This window comes from Sitodiplosis mosellana, unplaced genomic scaffold, assembly GCF_009176505.1.
Source record: "Sitodiplosis mosellana isolate CC-2019 unplaced genomic scaffold, AAFC_SMos_1.0 Smas_scaffold_6226, whole genome shotgun sequence".
Taxonomy (NCBI): Eukaryota; Metazoa; Arthropoda; class Insecta; order Diptera; family Cecidomyiidae; genus Sitodiplosis; species Sitodiplosis mosellana.
Window position 1 is genome coordinate 6,481,001 of NW_022601467.1, and position 23,905 is coordinate 6,504,905.

The window sequence follows — 23,905 nt, forward strand, 5'->3', positions numbered from 1 at the left end:
ATTTATGTGCTTGGTAAATAAATCATATCGGTTAAGGTAAAAGCAAATGTAACGGCTTGATGAGTGTTTTTGTGTATGTGAATACATACTATACACGTGTGTTTGTAATTTACGAGTTTGGTCCTTGGTAACGAAAATTATGTCACAAAGAATCATTAAAATGAGACCAAAAGAAGAAAAATGAATAGACTTCCGTCGATTTCTCTTCTATAAATTACAATTACACCATAAATAACTTGCAAAAATTCGATTGCGAGCAGGCCGGGCAGCAGACATCGAAAGAGATAGACGGAGAAGGAGAGAGAGAGATGTACGACCACAGATCGACCCAATGCGTGAGCAAGCAACCGTGTGGAGAACGAGTGAGTGTCAATCTCATTTGGAAGTATATTCAATTGGCAAGACAGCCGTTTATCAACATCGTTTCTATTTCTATTTGGTAATGTCTCAAAATACATTTGAATAGTAAGTTATACCCTTTTCCATTTCGGTATATCTATTCGTACGCCTGATACATTTGTAAACAAACTGACAAATAGCATCGGTTTAAATGGTAGACAGGGCACCCCAAACGCAACGGTATAGTAAAACTGAAAAGGACACAGAGTAAGAGATATAGAGAGACCAAGCACATTACGTTATTTTCCGTTTCGCATTCAGTTGCCCCGTTTCATTTAATCATCTTGAAGAGCTTGTTCGACATGTTGTTAGATCCCAAAACCATATTATTTCGCATCAAGTTGATGTTTCAGAAAGCTCCTTGTTAACTGGATAGGAGAGGCGGAGGAAGACCAATGACGAACGACGACGACGACGATTCTAACGAAAACGAAAACTGGTTAAATGCGATAGTCGAATGAAAACAACGTGAAAACCATTCGACATCAATATGCGCACGTTTGCGTTTCGTTCAATCATTTCGACAAAAACTTGAATGATGAAGAAATGTTTAACAGGTGAATGCGACGATGGTGTGTCATTAAAGATTTTCTTTTGCTCCGTGCTTTCTCTTTACCTGCTTCTTTTTTCATTTCTTATTCCTTCGGCCCCGGCACAATGTTTATTATTCTGCACAAGAAGATGTGTGATGTATGAGCGAAATGAGTAAACAGTAATATCATATCGTTCCTTTTGCGTTTCACTCACTCTTGTTTCACTCATTCACATCAGTTTCAGCGAAAAACAACCATGTCCATATTGGTAACGGCACCTGTCAAACCTACAAATGCGAGTGAAAAACAATGCTAGCTCAATATGATGCCAGCAGCATCAATGTTACACACGCACGAAATTTCTTGTTGAACGGGAGCATATCATTTTCCGTTAACAAACGAGCACATTGCAAAATCGATGCGTACAAACACGAATGAATGAACGAACGAACGAACGAGCAAACGAAGCGTTTTGAACCAGTCCACCTTATGAACCAATCCGTGAACCGAAACAAATCGAAATACGAGTCGGTGTGTTTTCGCCGAGGCGAGATTCAAGATTGCCGAAAATTAAGCAAATGTAAATAATTCGCCGTAAAAGTGATTCATCCAAAAAGCGAAGCTATTATCATCAAATTTCATTTTGTATTTGACACAATTTTGAAAAAGCTTTTGCATGCTTTGCACATGAAATGGCTGGAATGATAATCGTATTTGCGCCAAATCTATCTCTTCCATGGAATTCCACATCATTTCGCTTGTCCCGAACCCACTCTTTCGGCCCTTTTCTCCCTTTATTCAATAGCCACTTCACATTCTCCACATTATGTTCATCTAATGTGTGCCATGCTCAAACTCATAGCGAAGCATGCACTTTATGCTGCACCATTATTATTATTTATTATTATTTATTATTATTTATTCATTTTAGCGTCTGCTCAAATAAGCTGACGATTCAGGTTCACAAAAGTTTTTACAAGTTTTTACAGTATAAAGAGAATTTTCCATTTGAAAAAACAGTTTTACATAACAGCTGAGTTAGCATGGATCAGTTCATTTCAGTTCAATATAAAATAGAATATAATTGTTTCCATTACACAAAAGGTAAATAAATATCTTGGAAATATAGATAAAATAAAAATAGAAATAGAAATAGAAATAAATAGTTAAATTCGATCAGTTTCAAATATAATCAGTTTTGTAACTCATTGACTACTTCTCAGTCTTGTTAGATCACCAAATGCAGAATCGGGAAGCTTTAGTAGCTTTTTTCTAAATTCGAAAAACGGTAACGTTGGGTCAATAAATAGTGCAGCAAAATTGAATGCCCGGCATGCATAGTTTAGAGGGGCATTAAGTCCATATTCTGTTGATGAGCACCTAAGTCTGATGAATTCTGGGTTACGAAATGTACGAATGCCTGTGTTAAGATTCAATTTGCTCCTCAATGTAGGTGAATCCATTTGGCCGGATATTATTTTCTTGATGAACAGTATCGATGCGTTGACTCTTCTCCTAACCAGAGTATCAAGTTTTAGTTCAGCTCGCCTCTCGTCATAGGGTGGTAGTAAATAGTTATTTTCTTGGCGGTTAAGGTTATCTCCGCGTAAGTAAATTACTGCATTCTTTTGTACGCCTTCGATGAATTTTCTATGGGTTATTTCTGACGGATTCCATATCACACTGGCAAATTCAAGGTGTGATCGCACCAGAGAGCCATATAATATTTTCGCTATGTCAATATTGAATGACTTATAGCACTCTCTTTTGACGAAAGCCCACATCGTTTCGGCTTTCTTTTTGGCGTATTCCATGTGTGGCACAAAGCTCAGCTTGCGATCCATTATTACTCCAAGGTCCTTCACCACTTCAGCTCTACTTATTGCTTCTCCTTTGATAGTATAGTCTGCTTTGATGAATGACCTTTTGCGGTAGAATGTCATTATTTGGCATTTTTTAATGTTCAGTTCGAGACCATTTTCCTCGCACCACTCGACAAAGTTATCGATAGCTTGTTGCAGTTTCTTTGTGTCTTCATGTGACTTGATAAGAGCTGCCTGTTTTTTGTCATCAGCGAAATTAAAGACACCAATATTTGTGTTGTTATCATCCGAATCGTTGAAATAAGTTAGAAATAATAACGGACCACAGATGGTTCCCTGTCCAACTGCTGAGTGTGCCAAGAATGATTCTGACGATGATGAACCAATTTTAACAAACTGTTTTCTGTTTGATGTGTATGAATCTAGCCATCGGAGTGACTCATTACTGATTGGGAATTTCGCCATTTTTCGAATTAATTGGGGTTGACTGACTGTATCAAACGCCTTTTTAATGTCAGCGTAAAACACATCTACTTGGTATCCCTTTTCGAAAGCATCGTGTACAAATGCAGTAAATTCCATGAGGTTTGTTTCAATACACCTATTAGACACGAATCCATGCTGATGCTTAGAGAGCCTTGGTGCAATAATCATTCTTAGTTGGTTGTATACAACTTTTTCAAACACTTTTGCTAAGTTGTACATAATTGTAACGCCTCTGTAGTTCGCAATATCCGATTTATTCCCGGATTTAAAGATTGGTGTGATACGTCCAATTTTAAAAATTTCGGGGTACCTGCCCGTCGAAATCGAGTGGTTGAAAATTATACTCAGAGGGGTTGCCAAAACATCAGCGCATTCCCGCAGAAAAATTGGTGACAATCCATCGGGTCCCTGTCCCTTATTGAGCTCCATGGTGCTTAGAACATGCCAAACCACTTCTGGTGTTATGTGAATCTTAAAACAGTTAACTTCGTTTCGATTTTTGATAAAGTTGTGCAGATCATCGTCCTTCGGTCTCTCAATGTATACCGAGCTGAAGAATTCAGCGAATAAGTTGGCTTTATCTTGATCCGAAGTGGCTGAATGGCATGTTGTACGAATATAGACATGATGACAATAACAACGGCACAAATTACTTTAACAACTTGTGTACAAAATAATGACTTTAACTTTTTGTTTCGCCGCAACGCAAAGAAAAGATTCACTCAAAATTTGCTTAATGTCAATTTTAGTGGCTTGGATATATCTCCATATGTGAATCATACACATTGAAACAAACAAAATTCGATGCGAGTTGGCATTGAAAACGAACGGTGCGGTGTTGTTGCACACATATAAGCGTCGCGGTTTTTGCTGCAATGTATCCGATAAGCGATTTGTCAGTATTTTGCTGTTTGCTGTCGATGTTTTTGTGGCTGATGATGAGAAATACATTGTTTGTGCAGCAAGCAAATGTAAGTAGATAATTGGATGCTGTACTAGGGGGAGACACGGAACTTAAATGAGTAAAATTAGAACATTATACATTTGAATGTAACTGGACTCTACTAAAATTTTTGTCTCACCCCTAGATGCTGTATCTACACATAAACAACAGCCTTTCTGATCATGAAAATAGTAAACAATACAGCGCACCCTGGGGACTAAGTGCAATGTGTCATACTTTTAATGTTCAAACTAACACAGACCCACTAACACCGACGCGTACTTGTTATAGCGAACTATGTGCATGATTCTCTATTTCTGCAACCAGTCTCCAGGTGCCGCTTTATTGTTCTTGTTTGACGTTTCCTATCTGTTTGTACAGACGATCAGAGAGGCTGATAAACAATGTATCCATTTGATATGATCGTGTGTGTGTGTGTATTGAAATGATATTTGAACTTATTCTTTCTCTTTCACGCGCGCTCTTTTCCATCCATGCCGCAAACCATACTTTAGTTATTTATCCCACCAGTATGGTATGAACAACAACAACAACAACGATTCCGGGGAAATTCACTTAGGGTTAATTAATAAAAGCAAACTCCACTGAATCATTGATAATCACTTGCTTTAATATCACATTGAACGCAATTTTTTCCGCTTGTTGGTAGTGTGCATGTGTACATTATACCAGTCAAAAAGGATTCAATAAATGCCTGTACATCAAAGAACGAGAGTATCCCAAATAATAATAATGTGAGGACAGAGCATATGATGGTACATAAATTATAAGCGTTCATAGAATGGCATCATCAAATAAAGGCAGTCAATTTTAATGCATAGAATATGAGCTCGCGTAGTTTATTCAGCAACATGATGGCTTAAGCGAGTTTTTTTTACTTGTTTGTTTGAATGCATACTAAAGATTTGCTGGTTCCTCTTGCGTTTTGCTGTCTCTTTCGTCAGTATGTGTTCGAGCGTGTGTGCCAGTGCATTGTTAAGCTTTGTGTATATTTTGTGTCTGTGATCTATATTTGAAAACGGCACATACGATTATTAGTTATGGGTAGACGATGAAGTGTGTTTTTGAGCCAAAGTGATTGAGCAAAAGAGCGAAAGCACGAGACAGAGACGAGTAAAATCAAGAAGAAAAACGGAGCGTATTTCAAAAACGCATTTATTATGCATGTGAGTATATCATAATGTTCTATTTATGGGTTGGATGATAGAATGACACAGATGTTGTGTCTCATCGTTTGAATTTAGGTAATTTAGATGCCACTACTTAAACGAACTACTGAATGAACGAACCAACGAACGAGCTAGTGACCGAGCGAGAGAAGTATGCAGAGTAGAAAAAAAATGATGTCAAAATAAATATACAGCAAAGCTTTACACTGCTTACAATCCATCCAGTGGCATTGTGTATGAGCGTATCGCTATCGAGCCGCCGTTACTGCTGCTGGTGTTGCTGCTGGTGTGCAGAGACAGCGAAATAGCGAGAGAGAAAGAGAGAGAGAGAGAGCGAAAAGCTCTTTAGATTCTTATCGTCCGCAATGTGTTATGAGATACTTTATATCAGTGCGACTAGTTCAATTGCGCTTAAGTCTCACGAGAGACCAAAACCGAACCATGCCAAGTCGGAATAAAAAAGCATTTCTCATACATCGAGCATTTTTGTCATGTTTTATGAGAAACACGTACTCCGACAGAATGTATGCAATGCACTGTCACTAACTGAACGGATGTGTATGAGTGTGCAATGTGGATGTTAGACACGATGGTGCACTGCATTTTAAAAACCTGTAAGCAAAGAAAGAGAGATATATCGTTGTACGCTAAGCGAAACAAAATTGCACACAGCACATCTTGATATTCAACACGAGTAAGAATCATTTACAGAATTACTATTCTGTATTCCAAAAATAAATGCACACTTCACTCGTTCGTTCGCTAGTTCCCTCACGTTTTCTCTGAGGTTCCCTGGCAGCGCTTTCGCTTCCAAAACAGCATGCATCCGCATGGGGTTTTGCGAATTTCGAATAAAGTTTTCATTCCAATTTAAACTCAGTGCCATGCTACCGGCACTCTTCACACACAAAATTTCCTGCACAACTAAACCCATCTACTTGGCACACATACCCACACCGAATTAGGAATCGAAAATTAAATAAATGAATTATGATACGTTGGATTTTGCCATAATGGGAGCCATGGTGCTCTGGTAGATTCGACGAATGTAATGTTTGTTTCATGACAGACTGAACAAATAGCTGAGCCCCGGCTGTTGCATCGCCACCACTCATAAAAAAAATGGAGAGAGATACAGTGTGATGAAGCACACTAACAGCCGTGGCGCATCAGTGGAAGCAGTGCGGTGAATGAGGAAACCATAAGGAAAGCATAAAATTAAGCTGGATTTATGTTTATATTAATATGTCATTATTTATTTTAATGGGAGTGCGCCATATAAATAACAAACATAAAATCGCGCTGCGTCTTTAAAGTGCAAACAATCGTGAGCGCGCATCGCCCGCACACACGCCTACACCAGACAAAACACATCCAGGAATTGATGTAAACACATTAAACTAATATAAATAAATGTAAATATGGCAAAATATGAGGTGAGAGAGATCGCTGAAGAAATTTTGAATTATGCATAAGCCATCATAACATACACAAAAGAAATGATTATTATTCGCAATATTTACCCGTTACCACCACCGCCATCGATGGAGACGGAGATGAAGAGAAACCGTGCGAATGCATTTTAAATGAGTTGTGTCATTATTAATGCATCCACTTGATTGCCTAACTATTTAATTAGTTGGATTAAAATTGTGGTGCGACCTCGCGAATCTCATCACACTTCTCACATAAAACTGAATAATAAATGTTTCAGTCCAAATGCTGTATATAAGAATGATTTCTGGCTTTCTGCTGTTTTGGAATCCCTTCATACCAACACAAATGTGATTCGCTGCAATGCATTCCGATTGGTTTATTAATGCCAGCGGGCAATTGTCACAATAAAACCGCTCGCCTATTTGTCTTTCGCTCCCGCCTTCTGTCGATGTTTTTGATATTACTGTTCCGTTTTTCGTGTAAATAAGTTTTCTCTTGGTCAAAACGGCTACGAATTAATTGAAGGAAGTTAAAATATTTGCTTATTTCACGGTGCGAGAGAGAAATGACCGTGCGCCATGAAAAACCACCAAACTAAAGTGTGTCAGAAACCAAATGAAACAAAAGTGCTTAATTCGTGGTGTTAATTTGCCATTGCAAAGTATACAATCAATTCGAGCGCGCGGTTTATCGATGCAAGAAACCGTTTCAACTTCTCACTGCCGCAATAAAGTTGATAATTTAAATCGCTCGAGCCACAACTTTAGCAAAATGAAAGAGAATTATTTGGAATGAAGGCCGGAAGGTTTGTGTTCGACAGGATTCATGGGCGCGTTAATGACTTTTTGATTGTTGTTTACAAGGCTGAATTTTTTTTTACAAGGCTGAATTACTCCACCGCAGTAATTCAAAAAGCCCAACTGCGAAAAAATGTCAAATTTACAATTAAATTTTTTAATTATGGCATTCATTTGATGCGTGACAATTGTTTTGAAAATATTTTCATATTTAAAATGGAAATTCCACTGTGTGAGTGCGTATGCTTTTTTAAAATTGAAAACTATTTAGTAGTTGGGAAAATGACGGGTATTATTACAAAGTCGATATTTTTGGCGGTGGTGATAGCGGTGGCGATGACAATGGTGGTGGAAACAATGTGTTTTTAGTTCACAGTTGAAGCACTGAGAGTTGAAGAGAGAGCAAAAAAGTGATTGAAACATGGTTTTCACTCATGCATACTGTGCTTGAATTAAGCCCGTACAAAGAAGTTAAAGGGGGAAAATTTTCCAAAATGAGACGCTTAATTTTTGGCTTTGCTCGTTTATTTATCGGTTCAGCTGCTACGTTTTCGATAAATATTTTCCATTTAGCTGTTTTAGCATATGACGGTAAGTTGATAAAAATCTTTAATAAAAGAGTTCTTAAAATTGGCTCTCGTATACAAAAATGGAGAGCAAGCTCACCTCCGCTGCATGTGTTCTTTGTTATCACACACTTGTTCTTCCCGTCCTCAACGTGCACATTGTACAAGCACACGGGGGATACACGTATGCCAATGACGTTTGGCTTCATTCATTTCGCATTGTTCGTCGTGGGTTTTTCGCGTGTTTTTGGTACACAAACTCACACACTCAGTATATGGTTAGTTGCCACATTAGCCCAAGCACATCGTCAATTTTTGTAACAATCCGGAACGTGTGTGTGCATCTGAACGGTCGAGAGGCAGAGAATGAGTTAGGATTCAGTGTATATGATGTGCGCACGATATAGTTCACTTTTATTTTCCATTCATTGCATTATATTTTGAATTAAGTTTGTTGGATAAAAGTTCGGCTCGGTATACAGCCATACATCGGCATTTCACTCTCCTTACCTTTAAGCCATTTTACCCTTAGTTGGTTTATTTACATTTTGCCCACTTCAAAACTCTGCCATGCATATACATACACCACATCCACCATACCAAACACACACACACACACACACACGCTTGAATCTCACCCTCTTCTTCGTTTTTTCCGATATGTATACGTATGCAAAATGTCAGAAATTATTTCGAAAAAGAATGGCATGTGGTGAATCCGATATTATTAAATTACAGGGTGATTGAGAATGGTTTTTTACGGTAGCCGAGTCTTTCGTTATTGTACTATCATCTCATTTGACTCGTTCTCGCATTTCCGCCGTGCCATGCCATGCCGTGCACACCGAAACTTTTGTCATCATGCTTATTGTTTCCGTTGATTGCCGCTGTTGAAATGCGAGAGCGTGCAATGGAATGCGAGCGAAAGAGTGTGGGTGTCATTGCACTGGGAATTGAAGAAGGAACGAATCGTCGTTCAACCGTTGTGTGACACACATAATTGGCGGACAAAGTATCACTTTTTTCTGTATAAAATTGGTGCCAGTGTTTCGCTTACTAATTTCACTTTCACTCTTCACTCTGTGTCTCTTATACTTTTGCGTTAGTTGCTACTGCCGCTGTTGCTGTCGCTCTCGCATTTCTCGGCAAAATTGCGTTATGCCTGGAAAATTTATTTATGTAAATGAAATTCGAGAGAGCCGGGCAAAAATATTTGGGTGAACGCCGAATGTGCGGATAGAATTCGCAGAGCGAAGTTGTGCGATGAGATTAAAGACAACAAATGACATAATTTTCAAAGTGACAAAAACACACGCATATACTTCACCACAAACAGCGTATAAATTATCATTACAGTTTGTTCACAAGGGGCGATGGTAGCAGCAGCAACGTATGCGCCTTTAAGCATTTGGAAGCCACATACATACATGCACACATACACAAAAACACAATCACATCAATGCGTACGTAGACAAATTGCGTGCAAAGCTTTGCATAAAATTGAACCAAATGAAATTCGGGAATTAGAAGAAAATCCTTTTTCAATCTTTTGAAGATTGTAGGCGCTTTTAATGTTTCCACATGATAGGGAAATGTTCATTCGACAAAGTGGAATTCAAAAGAGTGCCAAGCAGAATATTAAAAAAAGAGAAATGCGGTGGCGGCAACCAACAAGAAACCATACACGACAACGACGATACTCGCAAACCAAACGATGATACGCTGGCCTACGATTCTCGCAATTTAAGGAAGGTCAAGGGATGCAAAGCAAAAAGGGAGCGAAAATGGTTTACTTTAAGTATCTATTTATAGAATGCCATGAGCTGTGCGCAATGTAAATCAGCAATGGTATCTTCATTTCGGTTTTCCTTTCATTCCAATACACTTATCGTGCATTAATAGAAGCTAGCGATAAAAAAAAACCAAACAACCGCAGCATTGGCAAAAAAAAATATGAAACGGCATGAATTTGTGGAATGTTTAAAGACGTTACGAATTTGTTAGGGACAAATATGAAAACAGGACTTCTAATGATTTTTTTATGATAAAAAAACATCCGCCCAAACATACACACACGATGTGTGAATCAGAATTTGGGCAACCATGTATGCATTGCACGAAATAAACAAAACATGGAAATTTTGATACACTCGTAAAATGGAAAACACGCTCTTCCATACACGTTTTGAATGCTGTAAATGAGGGAGGGCGATGTTGCAATACGTTTATGCGTGATATAAATGTTTAGCACGTTTACAGTGGTCATTACTTTAATGGTAACTAGGACAATGGTTGGTGTTTCTTTTTGGTTTGGTTTGGTATGTGATCGTGTTTCGGACGGTGTTTGATACGGTCTCTTTTTTTAAAATAGTAGAAGCAATACACATTCCGGCAAACAATGATCCGTTACACTCTTGGTGGTTCATTACGGTGGTTGATTCGCTTTTCGACTCCATTACAGACAATAAAAAATCCACTGTACGAGAAACAAACGGCCATTTTCCAGTTGATTGTATCAGCATGTGATTTCACTATTATCGCCAATCTTTAATCTGAAAATAAAATCCAACGCCAGAGATTTTCCACTTTAGAATGGATTCATGTCCAAAATGGGCCCCGTTGGCTGTGCATGCTGTTCCCTTTATACGTTTCGATTGTTCGGCCAGAAAAATTGTGTTGGCACACCGATAGAAGAAAAAATTGAGAGGAAAAACAAGACCGCAGAGCTTCGCTTCGCTCCGCTCTGCGTTCTTGAGTTTTTAGTTACTTAATCTATTTTGTTGTTTCACAACAAACTATTTTTTGGCGCACTACATGAAATGTATTTCATCAAAGTTACTTTGAAGTAATATATAAGAAACAAATAAAATGTATGATAAAATATAATTTGGAAAAATAAAAAAATTGTGTGTCAATCTTTTATGTATATATGAAGTGTTATATATTAAATCTTCATTAGTGCACCGGTTTTAAATCAAATAAAGAATATGAGCATATAATTCAAATTCAAATTCACCAACATTTGTTTGAGTAGTCAAACTTGACCGAGAAAAAAAAAGCAGATTAGTAGCTCTACATTTCATGTAGTGCTAAAAATGCACACTCCCGAGAAAAAGAACAGTTGAACTAAACTGCTTAAAGCTATTGAATGAAGAGTTTTTGAAGAAGTTTCGGTTTTTATTTATATTTCCCTGAACTTGGAATGGAACGACAATGAAAAAAAGAGACCAACATGGCTTCGACGTCTATCTGTATCTCAATCTCAATTTTATTAGGTTATAGGAACAAGCAAAAAAAATCGGACGCTCAACCCCAATAATTTGAACATGCCCACCAATCGAACGAATATAGTTACACAAACAACACGTCAAAATAGTAATGGTCTTGTTTCAATGAAACTTTTTCCCATTTTGTTCATTGCAAAATTCGATTGCGCACTATTACGGTGTTGTGTAGCGATTTTCGACTGAAATAAGCCCGGCTATGGTTTTCGAAGTAGATCAAAGTTACTGTTGAAAACAAAAGCAACAACGAAAAACTTGTACCATCGACTTAACTTTGGCCGACTTTGACTCCCTTTTTCGTACTGAACAATGCACACTACACTCAATAAACTGTGAACAAACACACACACACACAGCTGTAACTGGTATCTCGATTCGAGACGGTCACACTCATTGAGTCTAAAGTGTTTAAAAAATGACGAGAAACAAAAAAAACACATGAAATTTCGTTCGCATGTTGCATGCTTATCTTAATGAGCTATGACTAGAGCAGATATTTTAATTTCAACAAAGATGATGAGGAAAAAAACAGCACCCATAATGGTAGCGATAACGACAAATGACAAGACCATGTGAAAACGTTCTTGTGCAAAATGTAGCGACTAGCACATACCAAGGTACACAATATAAACTCCAACAACTATTACTTTATTCATTTATTTGTTGGTTCGTGCTTTTTATTCTCTACTCGTCTGTTTGGTTTTTTGTTGTGCTCCACAGTTGTCTTCGTCTCCTGTTTAGAACGCAGGCATGCAAAACAATCAATGTTCGTCGTGTGTTGTTGATGCAAGCGGTGTGTGTATGGATATGCAGACGCTTTTGTTTGAGCCAATCCTGTGCGCTTTGCTACAACAATGATAACTTTAAGCCTTTGAACATGAACGACTATGTCTTAAAAACAAAAATCGCTGTCGAACGAACGACCGACAGAAAGGAAGCTTCCTTTATATATAAAACATTTTCCCCGCTTTATATTTGTGTATGCTTTTTTCGTCATCTCCGTACACATATTCTGCAGAATATACCGGATATATGGTTTTATACGTGGATGTGCTGCAGTTTCATACATTAACAATGTAATTTTAGTCGGACAAAAATTGAAAGCCCTCTATTCTGGTCGACATGTAATGGTGCTCTTAAATAGGTCAAACATATTCTTGGAAACAATAGATATATCTAACACAGCAATTGCATCGTTACAACACAGTATCATAGATGCCATAAACTGTTAGACTTATTAAGTTTTCATCATTGTATATAGCTTAGTAGACATTGAATGTGCTCGATGGTTCGTTCGTTCGGTCGATCGGTCGTTGGCCGTGGCTTTTTGTTGTGCTCTTACTTCATTTGGATGGTGCAAAAATGTCTATCAATTGGCTAATAATAAATTTTGAATTTGCATCAATATCATTTCATTGAAATGAAATGGTGTTACAAAATCGCAATGGCTTGGCATTTCATACGGAGATATGCCATCAGTGACAATGAAATCTAATCAGATAATCTGACTGAGCCGAACAATTATAAATCTATATATATTGCTCTTCGTCCTCCCACCTGTCACATTCTATTTTCTGCTGCGCCGTTTTATTTATATAATTCCGTCCACTTTCAATCCGATATACGGACGAATAGAACGTGTTGTTGTATGTTCTAAAACCGAAATCCTTGTGCAATCGCCTCGAAAATGGTGATAAAACCACGAAAACGGCAGCTCCAAAAATTACATGGTGTACGAACGAGTGTCCGAACGAACGAACGAAAAACAAAGTGGTATGGCGAGTGCTTGGCTTCGAATTTCCGGACTTTTTTTTTCCTTTCTGTCGTTCGTTTCTTCTATTTTCGTATCGAAACACAAACACAAAGGGGAAAAAACTGAACCGGGATTATAAGGCTACTCGTGTAGATTTCTCTTTTTTCCACCACCCGTTTTTATATTGTAGTTTCCCTTCACGAGCACAGAAAAAAGCGCACACATAGCCAGTGAGAGAGAGAGAAGAAACAACGACGAACATAGAACAAGGGTGTTATTGAATATTTGCATAAATGCATAGAGTGCCAAAGACGGGAACTATGAGGTAAAATGACGGAACATTTAGTGAGAACAAAAAAAAATCGTTCCATTACTTTGCTGTGCCGCCTGCCCATCATGCAACACTTTTGTTGACTCTCTAGAGTTTTCGCATGAGAACTTTCCAATTCGAAATGTGTCACAAAAAAAATGCCGAAAACGACGAAAATCTCCTCCGACGACACATACAATGCGAAATGAAAGGAAGAAAGAAAAAAAAATATCTATGAATTGAATGAAATGAGATTATGGGCGATTTGAATAAGACCAAAATATGCTGTGGCAAGGTGTGTACCGTTCAGAGTTAGATGCTTTTATATTTCGGGGGAAAATTTAAATATTCCTCGGAATAAAAATGATCCGGATTTTAGCGAAACTGATACATACCTCAATTCATGCTAAATAAAACGCTTCCGGTGTGTACATTTTTGGGGTTAAAAAATGTACATATCAACGATCAATATTTAAAAAGTGGTGCAAACAAAATTTGCTACTTGATATGGCCGTATTTCACAACAGTTTTTTGGATTTTCGTGTGTTTGTGAGTGTGTGCGTGTTTTTTCCTCCTCGTCGAAATGGCGTTTAATGCTTTTCGAACGTACATTAAAAATCTTATTTATGAATTGTTTATGAAGCATTCCGAGAGACTAGCTGCTTCATAATGATAAGCGATGTGGAATATTCTCACTGCTGAATAGCGCATACTTCTCACCAACGTTCGCTGTGCGTATAGTTTTCTCTCTCTCTCTCTCTCTCTCTCTCTCTCTCGGGCGCGAGTTAATGCATGTATCATACATCAAAATAATTTTGGTATTTTGTTATATTTCGAAATGAAATTTAAATCAAGTTCAATATCGATTGCTCAATTCAATTAAAATCTTTAATTGAAAAGAGCAGAGAATCATAAATGATATTTATTTTTATTCTGATTGTGACGAATATTTTATTATATTGGTACACAATTAATATCAAAAGAAATAATGATTGTTTATTGAACTTGATATTGAAATAGTTAATTCACATTTTGTAATCGATAATTCATTCGAATCATGGTCAAGTTTAATTAAAAGGGTGAATCAAATTGAATTAAGAATAATGTATGTAAAGAACAAAATCAAGTACCATATTTGGATATTTAAAATAACGAACACCTTATCAATAGTTATAATATAAATAGTTTGACAATTCATTGTAAAGCAGTTCAGTTTGTAGAGAGATCAATAAAGCACATAGTTTACGAATACATCTGGCTCACTTGTTTTATTTAAAACATTTTAACGTTCTGGAAACATACGGTTTCTTAACTCGCGCGCCCGTTCATTCGTCCGCTTGCGCTACAACTCGACCCTCCCATTTCATCTGTTTGTTTTGGCGACAGTGTATATTCGCAAATCGATCAGAAAATCCGATAAACCAGATTGAATGAAGTGCTTCAAAGAAGTCAAGAACTGTGCCAAAATGAAATTCAAACCTGTCATTATGTGTACATAGCCACAGTAACACCGCAGCAACGAACGGGAGGTGTGTGCGTGAGAGAGTGACGGACGGACGGGGAGAGAGAGAGAGAGAGAGGCATATTTTGTGCAATCGGCCTTTTTCAGCGAAACAGAAAACCAGTTAGATTCTTATGATGATTAGAAAAATGACTTTTAAGCACACAATTTGAATAAATATTGAATGTAATTTTGAAAAATGGCCTTTTAACGGTCTGGTGTTCTCTTTGTCTCTCTCTCTCTTTTCCTCATTCCTTCTCCACCTATTGCAGCAGTGTCTTTTACATATTTTGCGTATGTAAACATTGCCGATGGGTACTTATTTCACTTGAACTGATATAAAATATTAAATGGCGTTACATTTCAGGCAACAACAGAAAGGCAAGTAACACAGATATAAGCTACTGTCAGGTGCCTGATGCGCGTCAAAAAAAAGAGAAAGGATGACATTTATGTCAAAATGTGCAGCACGAAAATAGAGCATGGAAAATTAAGGTTTTACCTCTCCTTTGAGTACGGCTGTCTTTTGCACTGCAATTTTAGTTATTATTATCTCGTTTTTTTTTTCGTTGCTGGTTCTGCCAACCTCTCTCTGTATGTATGCATATGGAGGAGGTCTGTTTTGTGTGTGTATGTGCCACAGCAAATAAGATGTATGAAATTGTCTTGAGTCTTAGCGGTGGGTAATTACGGCTATGTAAAATGAACGATGTGGCAAGCCGTCAGCTTTTAGACGAATCATTCATCAATTATGTGTTTTTATACGCAAGTGATTTTCTTTGGGAATGCCAAAGAAAGAGAAGGGGATTAGTTTCTCGCTCTCATTTTTGCACCATCACCAGTTTTTCTTTCTCTTCTTCTTCTTCTTCTTCTCGTCATCTCTCTTTTGCCACTTTTGCGTCGCTTTCGTATTGCTTCAAAAAATCGTGTGTAGTTATGTGAATCCAGCAAAGCACATTATCTCTCTCTATCTCTATCTCTATCGTTCTTTCGTTCTGCGAAGAGATATTGGAGCCAAGGCGCTGTTTGTTATCCAACAACAACAACGGCATGACACCCAGCACAAAAACTCACTCACACTTTTGTTAGCATCAGCAGGAATTCCGAGAATTAAATGGCATAATTGGAAATAAATCGTGCTAAGCGATTTCATAAAATGCCGTACAACACCTACGAATCTGATTAGTGAATGAATATAGCACGGATGGGGAAGAGAAAAAAGAAGCGCATTTGAAAATAATTGAATCGGTTCGGAAAGCATTAAAAGCTTACTCGAAACATACCTTGAAATGATTGGGTTTCTTTGTGAACTTCAGAATAAATTTTTCTACGAGAAGCCAACCAATCGACCTGTCGAGGTCCAGAGATGGTATATTGCAAACGATTGCATCATTTTGTATAATCGACTGTACAACTGTAACTATTCTATATGCAATCGAGTCGATCTTCGAACGCTCCTCCCGTCGTCATACATTTGAATCGACCCGACAACTAAATCACCATTGAGAACGGTTTTAATGCAAATCAACGCATTTTTTGCAAAAAGCCTCCGAATCCGAATATGCACATGAAAAATAGTAAATTATTTCAATTATAAAATATGCTTTCATCGCAAACACACAAATCGTATTCGTTGCCGCCGAAGAAGAGTAACAAAAGTAACGAGAGTACACCAACAAACAAATGAAAGAAGAGAAGAAGAAAAATTGAATAGTCATCTGTCGCACTCAACAGCATATTATGCCGAATTTGTCAGCAGGAAAAATTGCTGAACAACGCTTGCAAGCCTTACTCGCACGGCAACATACCAATATTAAAATTATTATTTTCGTTTCCATTGACATTGCCATTGCAAACCACAAAAGGAATTTTGTTTACACAGCATACACACATGGATAATACTTATTTTGTTGAAATATTTGTTACAATAAGCGAAGACAATGTAGCTACGAGGCTGCAATAAGAGATGACAAGAAAATTTATACACAACAACAACAACACACAGCGCACATCGCATTTCCACCAGAAGAATAAATGTGTACTAGTACATGTATGCTCTGTGTGCGTGTGGAGAGGAGGAAAAAGGAAACAAATGTAAAAATCATATTTTTCGTATCATTTTCTTTGTAAATAGGATGAATGGATAGATATAGACGAAGGAGAGTGAAAGAGATCGTTTGTTTGAATTTGTTGAAACAAACGTGGAAAGGGGTGATTTGCAACGACCGACAGATATCACAAATGAAAATAAAACACGCGTTCATATTTTGCCTTATTCATTCGTTCTTTTTTTTCCCGTAGATTTTCTTTCGAACCGAAGGAATAAGCGAACGTGTTCGTGTGGTTTTTGCTTGCAATATGATAGTCTATATGTTGTAAAACAGTAGTAGGTATTATGCGTATAGTAATTTGTGATGAGAGAGAAAAAAAAACGCAAATAATCGAACAAAAGGTAGAAAAAACCACATAATCATATTTTGTGGCAGAAGCATTGTGCACATATAATGGAATGTAAATGTTGTATTCAACAAGAGCACTCTGTCTCTGCCTCTCTCTCTCTTTCTTCTAGTGGCTCCGACAACTGAATTGGTTCGATGGTATATACATATATGGTGCGCAATCAAGGAGATGTGATCATGATGCTATCACAAAAAAAAAACATACCGTATATGTGTATGTATTATCGTCATTATTGTTGGCATTCGTTTCGTTTGGTTTGATTCAGTGCTTGCGTATAGGGATGCGTGTGTTGTTGGCTTCTCTGAGTGATATATCTCGCATATGGTGTGCAAGAGCGAGAGGCAATTGGAGGCGAGTGAAAGTAAGCGCAGTTCGATAAAGTTTTCCTCAGTCCCTTATTGTCGTGATGATAATTCGATTGCTCAATATGGATTGACAAATAGAGTATCGAATATGATTAGCAAGAAGTAGGCCAGAATTGATTGCCCGAGATACGAGATACGAGAGCAGAGGGAAAATGGTGACAATTCGAAAGTGTTTGTGAATTTACGGAGGATGATGGCAACGAAGAGTAGGAAGTAGACGATTTGATACACGCACACGTACAGCCAAAACTCAAACTTACGTGCACATCCATTGGAATAGTATCCGGTATTGGTAAAAATGCTATTTGAGTTTATCATTTAGCGATGGAACGTATGACATGGCAGAAATGACATTCGTGCAGTTGAAATCTACCATGTATATGAAAATCGCAATGCGAGATGATTCAAGTTTTTATCGAAATAAAAAATCATATTCACCGGCATAAAGTGATAGAATGCTTATGGGAAAAGAGTAACGTGTGCCATTGATATGTGGCTCTTCTACTAAAAGTATCAACAATGTGAAATATGAGCACTGAAGAACAACACACGAAACGGCAAACCAGATCGAACGAGCGAGATGAGAAAGTTTTCGCTCAGCCACAACCTCACTTGTCGCATGCCTCAAGAAACACATAGCAAACAACAACTTTTCATCTGCTCATCACCGTCTCTTATTTTGCCGTAGTTTTCTCTCTCTCTCTCTCTCTCTCTCTTTCTCGTTGATGGATACACAGACATATCGTTTGCATGCATACGGCAGATGATTGTATCATTTTAAACGATGTAGGAATTGCGTGCGTTTATGCTATGACTTATACATGTGTTGTCGAGTCAAGTCGAGTCGAGTCGAGTCGAGTCGAACGGAAGCGACCAACTGTTTGAACCGACATCGGCTCAAGAACTTTAGAAAGAGTAATCGAATTAGTGTGTGTGTGTGTGTGTGTGAGAGAGAGAGAGAGAGAGAGAGAGAGAGAGCGTACTATTAGCATCGAGAGCACAAACAACAAAATTTCCTATAAATACATAAATAAAGCAAATAAATAAAATAATACTTACTTGATTTGCTCCCACACATCTAATCCAAAATGCTTGAGCACAAGTAGCTCCAGAGCATAGTTCACGAATCCATACTGGTTATTATTATTATCCGCATTATTGTTTGTTGTTATAGTTATTGTTGTGATGGTGGAGTTGGGGTGGAGCATAAATAGCAAACGGCATTTTATGCATTTGAAGCGGTGGTGTGTTGTTCCGCAGTTTCGTTGGTATCGATTATCATTCATTCATTCATTCCGTTGATGATGATGTGTTCGATGATGGTTTTTTTTTTCATTTTCATTTGTTTACGTGCACGCATTTCATTATTTTGTCGACATTGTCACGAATTTTCAATATTTCCAGGCCATCGCGTTATTAATTTGCAGCAACAAACACCATGATCAACCCGACACAAGTGATAACGAGATAGAAAAAGAGAGGGAGAGAGAGAAAGAGAACGGGAAAAGGACATGAAAAACGGTATAAACAATTAGATACATATAGCTTGTGTTATAAATGTTATGGCGAAAGAATAACTCCGCATCCAGATGTTATTTTATCAGTATCATTCATTCGATTATTATATGAATGATTTGGAGCGAAAATGTAATACAGAAAAGTTAAGCGGAAAAATGTCAAATGAAAAGGGATAGCTATATATAGTTTACTATACAGTTTACTTCCCTTTTCCGCTCATTCATCATCGAAATTTTTCCGCTTAACTTTTTTGTATTACATTTTCGCTCCAAACCATTGATATTACATTTATAAAAAAAAGAAAAGAAACGAATTGCAACTTTCTATAACGAGCTTTTGTGAGACAGTGCAAATTAAACAAAACCATAACTTTTTCATTTCATAGTAAATCGAAAAATAACTGGGAAAACTATAAAATGTGCACTTAAAACGAGATGATTTATACACAACGAATTTTATGATGTTTGGGATTGCTCGTTGTCGGTTGAAATGGAATTTTCTGTTTTGCCTTTGATGTGAATATGATTCACTTTCATTTTCAGGCTGTCCGAACCGACCGAACCCACATGTAGTTTGCGTGGATTTTCTCATTTTCCCTTCGGCTGGTCGGTATGTTTTGTGGCAAACGAATGAAAGCAGAAAAAAAACAATAACAACAATATTGAACCGAAGAGTGAATTTCGAAATCTATGAATTTCCCAACGGAATTGAAACAATGTGTCTCATCGTTGAATCGTTTAAAGTGAAACCCGGCAACCGACGTTGTGCCGTTCAGTAGTGGAAATTGTTCCATTTGAATTGTACATACAGAGAAATAACTCATTCGTTTGCATCGCCTTCGAAAAGGATTATATTGAATTTCATTAGGGGTAGTTAATAAAAATGTCTCCATTGATTACCGCAATCCTCTAAAATAATTAATGTCAATTACAGCAAATGCTTTCAAGCACACATACCACCCGATTTAATGTCGAGAGAAAGAGTGTTTGTCTGTTTGTATGCCGCCGCATTTGCTGGAGTTTATTTCAAAGGCCGTACATGGCCACTTTAACTCTATCGAACCGGCACACACGGTTTTCATTGCGGTTCTATCGATCCGATGTGTGAGCGTGTATATGTTCGATCGAACCCCATTTATCTTGCCCTAATGACTCTGTTTATAGCGAAATTGTCACAAATGAGTTCATACACTCTTTAATAAAGCGAAGAACCTTAATTCAGACACCTTGCGCTTCACGCTTTATATCATTATTACATTTATTAGTTTGCGACGCGACGCTTTTTCGCTTTGAGGTGGTGTGGCGGTGGTGGTGGCGACTTTTGTTGTTGTTTCTTCGTCGTCTTTCCGTTTTGCCGTTTTTCCATTTGTTTCAGTGTCAAATCATTGAATGAAAACGAACGAGGTATTTTTGGAAAGCGTTACAATAGGCTGCAGTAGCGCATCGTGCGAATAACGTAATTAAAAGATACGGAAAAGCGTAAAGGTCATTAGGCGCGAGTAGCATTTTTCATTGTTTGAAATGGTGGAAAAGAGAGAGAGAGAGAGAGAGAGAGATAGAAAGCACAGAAAGCAAAAAAAAAACGAAAGAGGGAAAAAATTAGCAATATACACACATACATACATACACGCGAGAAATATGGGCACATCGAAGCAGAAATATGAAGGGTATTTACGATAAAAACGTGCACCATTTTCAATGCGAACAACAACAATGAAACCAACATGAGAAACACCCACACACACACACACACACGAAAATAAAAGTAAAAACAAATGTAATTAAATTAATGACTGACCATGATTGCGGAGTATATTTATTTGTCTTGGCGCACAAAACACACTAGATAATATTGATAATTCGGATTGCAAAATCACAACGCGACTGGCCAAACAGTGTGGAAGTGATTAATTATGCACTTTATCACTTTGTGTTGTTACTGTTTTTTTTTAAATTCTTATCTCTTTTTTTGGCGTTTATCCGAAAGACTTCAACATCCCCCGAACAACAATGTTTTACCACAAATCAAACATTACAACGTAGCGAGAAGCGCGAAACGATTTTAATTGCGATGTACTTTAGTTAAAGGGTTCGATAATTATACGGATATCATTATGGCCGAAGCCTCTTTTTTTGCACTCTATCTTCCGCTTTCTCTCCGTATTTTGGCGTCAATTTAAACTTGGAGTTCGCTCGTAGCACACGCACACGGACACACAATCGCAATTATCGGGTTTAAAATGGTTAAATGCGTATTCGATGTCAAAAATTCCCATTTACTCGTCGTATAACCACAATTACAAAATTATTGCCAGCCACGAAAAATGTTTCTTCTTCGTATTCCTCCTCTTCTCACTCACACTAACTCGCTCGATTCTCTGGATTCAAAATTGATTTATGTTGTTAATGATGATGGCATTCTCATTTTTCCGATAAAAAAACACAACATTTTTTCCTTTTTCTTTTTCCGCACACAAATTATATCTCGGCATTTGCCGAAAAGTTTGCTATTTTTTAATTAGCGAATAAAAAATTTACTGCTAATTTCCGTATAATTTTAGGTTGATGGCATGCATGACCTCAGAGCATCGAATTTTATAGTTTTAACGGATTTAACTTCAATTTTCACAATTAGCCAAACGTACATAACAAGCACCCATGCACTCATACATACAAACACACTTGGACTTTTTCAGCCTAGAGTTTTGTTTTTCTCACGTCCTTTATGGCCAAACACTACTGATGTTGTGCTTATTCTGTGGTCGGCCGATAAATTTATCGGGAATATTTTTGCATATGGCGTGATTTATGCATCTAAATCGTTCATATTTTTTTCCGCAGTTGTACGCGTAGAGTTCGAAAAAAAACACAAATCCCACACGTGGTACGAGGTATAGAGCAGGAGAGTGGAGGAATTCGCTCTGAATGCGAGAATGGGAGTGTAAGAGCCCAATGAGCCAATGAATGGAATAAACAATCCAAAAACACACTGTTCTAACGACCGCAGAATGTCAGTTTGTAATACGCATTCAAAAATTGTCTATTCTAACCGCATGCATGGGCTTTCAATTGCATTTGTAAATACGAACGATATCGATGATGAGTTCGAATTTGCTTATAATTTCACGAAACCGAAATAATTTTCGCTTCAATTTTGTAAGTTCATTTTTTTTTATTTTGCAATTCAATTCTTCATTGATTTTTTTTCTATTCGGTTTATTCTTTATGCTTTTGATGTCGTTTTTATTGCTGTTGTTTGTCTCTTGAATGCAAATCATTTATTCAAAGTCAATTGCACGATTTCGATTTACGGTTTTATGTATTTGATTTTTCAATTGCAGTAATTTTTCACCAAATCAGTTCACATTTCACTTGTTTCGTAATATTGTTAAACCGTTTCGTGAAAAAATCTTCGAGAACGAGAAACGGTTACGCGAGAGAACGAAGCGACTAAAAGAGCAAAAGATGTACTGTGGTATGCACACTAACGAAAATCTCGGCTATGACTGAATGAACAAATTTCGAACTTGGAAAATTTATACCCAGCACACACAGCAAACCACGAAACGGCAAAACGGAGCGAAGCTTATGGATGGAATGCTGCACAACATAGAATATGGCACACAGCCGAATAGAAATGTTGAAAATGAAAAGGGAGAGAAAACAAAAAACCAACCACACACAAACGGAGCGCATTGCACTTGATGATTGGCTTTCACAGATAAGGGGAAGTGCTTCGAGCCACTGATACGAATATTAGTTGCTTTCGCTTAGCAGAATGGATGAAAAAGCGGTGTGTAGATGGAGCTGGTGGCCGCAATTTTGTATATTCTCCAAGCGGCGCATACTTTTCAATCCATCGTTCAATGGCTTAAACAGGTGCTTTGACCATTCGACTATTTTTGTGATTCTCCGTTTGTTCAACGCGTATTATTGCAATTAAACCATTCTGCTGAGCGGTTTTCCGTAACACAATTCCAACTGAAATCCAAAAACAATTACCAACTCAAAGGGAAAGAGTAAGAAATGGAAAGGAACAGGAAGAAAAAGAAGAAAAAGAAGATTGGGGTTTATATAGAATGAAAACGAGAGAAGCGACAAAGAAACGACGATGGGCAAACCATGTACGGCAGCAACAGCATGGCGGCATGATGCTCTTTCAAACGAATAAACGGTTGAATGCATCTCCATAAGTATCTCTAACGAATGTAATCACTTTCGTTAAATAAAAGGCCACACAGCATTTGACCAACGTTCCGCTTTTCTCCCGTTAAATAATTAGATCACTGAATGAAATATTAATGAAAGGTGACACTAAACACCGACCGAATGAAAAGCAGAACGACAAACGTGCGCGTATAAGTAAGCGATTGTGAACACAGACAGAAAGAGAGAGAGAGAGAGAGAGAGAGAGAGAGTATGTGTGTGTGTGGGGAAGAGAGAGTGAGACAGAAAGCAGCAAGAACGATTATGCATGTGTGTTTGTGCGGCATTTCCGTGTGCTATTTAAACGATAATACCATGTTTTGTGGATCTATATA